Raw genomic sequence first — 2,500 nt, forward strand, 5'->3', positions numbered from 1 at the left:
CCAAAATACTTTCTGGGCCCTCAAAAAAGGCCCTACTCCTCAACGCCTGCTCCCGTCCATGCCGAACCGCGTTTTCTATCAACTTTGGCATGCTCGGAGAGAGAAAAAGGAAAAAAAGAAAAAAACGGTCCAGTAAAGGTTGTGGATAAAAGTAACCCGGCTTTGGAGAATTGCCTGAATCCTTCCGGCGCTGTGAAAAAAAAAGACCAAAAAAAAAGACCTGGTCGTCAACGCCTGCTCCTGTCCATGCCAAACGGCGTTTTCCTCTCAACTTTGGCATGCTCGCTGAGGAAAAGGCAGGTAAAGGTTGTGGATAAAAGTCCGAAGAACCTCGCTACAATTGCCAAAATCTTTCCGCTGCCATTCAAAAATGGACTACTCCTCCACACCTCCTCCCGTCCATGCCAAACGGCGTTTTCTCTCAACTTTGGCATGCTCGGAGAGAAAAAAAGGCAGGTAAAGGTTGTGGATAAAAAAGTAAAAAATTGCCAAAATACTTTCTGGGCCCTCAAAAAAAGGCCTACTCCTCAACGCCTGCTCCCGTCCATGCCGAACCGCGTTTTCTATCAACTTTGGCATGCTCGGAGAGAGAAAAAAGGAAAAAAAGAAAAAAAGGTCCAGTAAAGGTTGTGGATAAAAGTAACCGGCTTTGGAGAATTGCCTGAATCCTTCCGGCGCTGTGAAAAAAAAAGACCAAAAAAAAGACCTGGTCGTCAACGCCTGCTCCTGTCCATGCCAAACGGCGTTTTCCTCTCAACTTTGGCATGCTCGCTGAGGAAAAGGCAGGTAAAGGTTGTGGATAAAAGTAAACCGCGCTGTGGAGAATTGCCCAAATCGTTCAGGCGCCGTGAAAAAAGAAGACGTAGTCGTCACACGTCTGGTCCCGTCAATGGCGAACGGGCGTTTTTCTCTCAACTTTGGCATGCTCGCTGAGGAAAAAGGCAGGTAAAGGTTGTGGATAAAAGTCCGAAGAACCTCGCTACAATTGCCAAAATCTTTCCGCTGCCATTCAAAAAATGGGACTACTCCTCCACACCTCCTCCCGTCCATGCCAAACGGCGTTTTCTCTCAACTTTGGCATGCTCGGAGAGAAAAAAAAGGCAGGTAAAGGTTGTGGATAAAACTCCAAAACCTCGCTACAATTGCCAAAATACTTTCTGGGCCCTCAAAAAAAAGGCCTACTCCTCAACGTCTGGTCCCCAGGCACGTGCTGGGGGCCTCAACTCAGGCTCTGCCCAATGTGGATCAAGGTCCACCTTCGCAGCGCCTTATGCGACACCCTGGTTGTGGGGGACGCGGCGTGGCGTGGCGGATCGCTCCGGTCGGCGCACAGCCGGCAACGGTCGACCCGTCCGCCTGGCTTTACTGCCCCCGCGCTTCTGTCTTTTGCACTGGCAAGCTAGCGACCGCTCGGCGTGCGAGGCCCGAGTCGGGGGACGGGAGTCTCGGGAGCCCACCAGCTCCCCGCAGGCTACCCGCCCGGCTGCCGAGCTTCCCGCCTGCGCGTCCAAGTGTGAACGCGCACGGCCGCCTCGCCGGGCTTCCTTTGCCGGGGCTCGGCTTGTCGGCCGGCGTCTCACGGTCCGTAGAAGGTTCGGTGCGTTCGCTGACGACGGGTCGAGAGAAGCGTTTTCTCTCCTCCCTCACTGACGGTCGTTGGTGCTCCCCAGCCCCTTCGGCGTCCCAAAGCGTAACGCCTGCTTCATCTCGTCAAGGGCGCGCCCGTCTCTAACCGGGCGTCGTCCGGCACGTGGAAACGGGCGGGAGACGGTGTCGAGGAGGAAGAAAGGGTGGGGTCCGGTCCGGTCCGGTCTGGTCTCCTCCTCCTCCTTCTTCTTCTTGGCGCGCCTCCCGCCGAGACCGATGGATTCGTTGCACTCTCAGGCCCTGAATCTGTTGTCCGGTGGTTTCAGTTGATAGTGCTGCCGCGGACCGCCCACGGAAAGAGCTCAGCCCTCGTTTCTGTGAGCAGCGGTCCCAACTGGCGCTGCAACCGTCTCCCGGGGGCACGCAGAATACGGGTTGCATTCTGGTTGATCCTGCCAGTAGTCATATGCTTGTCTCAAAGATTAAGCCATGCATGTCTAAGTTCACACCCTCGTACGGTGAAACCGCGAATGGCTCATTAAATCAGTCGAGGTTCCTTAGATGATCCAAATTTACTTGGATAACTGTGGTAATTCTAGAGCTAATACATGCCGACCAGCTCCGACCCCTCGGGGAAAGAGCGCTTTTATTAGTTCAAAGCCAGTCGGGTTCTGCCCGTCCTTTGGTGACTCTGGATAACTTTGTGCCGATCGCATGGCCTCGAGCCGGCGACGCATCTTTCAAATGTCTGCCCTATCAAATGACGATGGTACGTGATCTGCCTACCATGTTAGCAACGGGTAGCGGGGAATCAGGGTTCGATTCCGGAGAGGGAGCATGAGAAACGGCTACCACATCCAAGGAAGGCAGCAGGCGCGCAACTTACCCACTCCTGGCACGGGGAGGTAGTGAC

General features: G+C 54.4%; 1 non-coding gene across 1 annotated transcript in view; it reads left to right on the top strand.

Moving 5' to 3' along the window:
• Window positions 1-2,026: 2,026 nt before the first annotated feature.
• The window catches only part of LOC143278838 (small subunit ribosomal RNA), a 1,829-nt gene continuing 1,355 nt past the window's right edge, over window positions 2,027-2,500 (top strand). The window contains exon 1 of the ribosomal RNA XR_013054433.1: window positions 2,027-2,500. This exon is cut by the window's right edge and continues 1,355 nt beyond it. This is a non-coding gene — a ribosomal RNA (small subunit ribosomal RNA).

This window comes from Babylonia areolata, unplaced genomic scaffold (genome assembly GCF_041734735.1).
Source record: "Babylonia areolata isolate BAREFJ2019XMU unplaced genomic scaffold, ASM4173473v1 tig00055289, whole genome shotgun sequence".
NCBI classification, from domain to species: domain Eukaryota; kingdom Metazoa; phylum Mollusca; class Gastropoda; order Neogastropoda; family Buccinidae; genus Babylonia; species Babylonia areolata.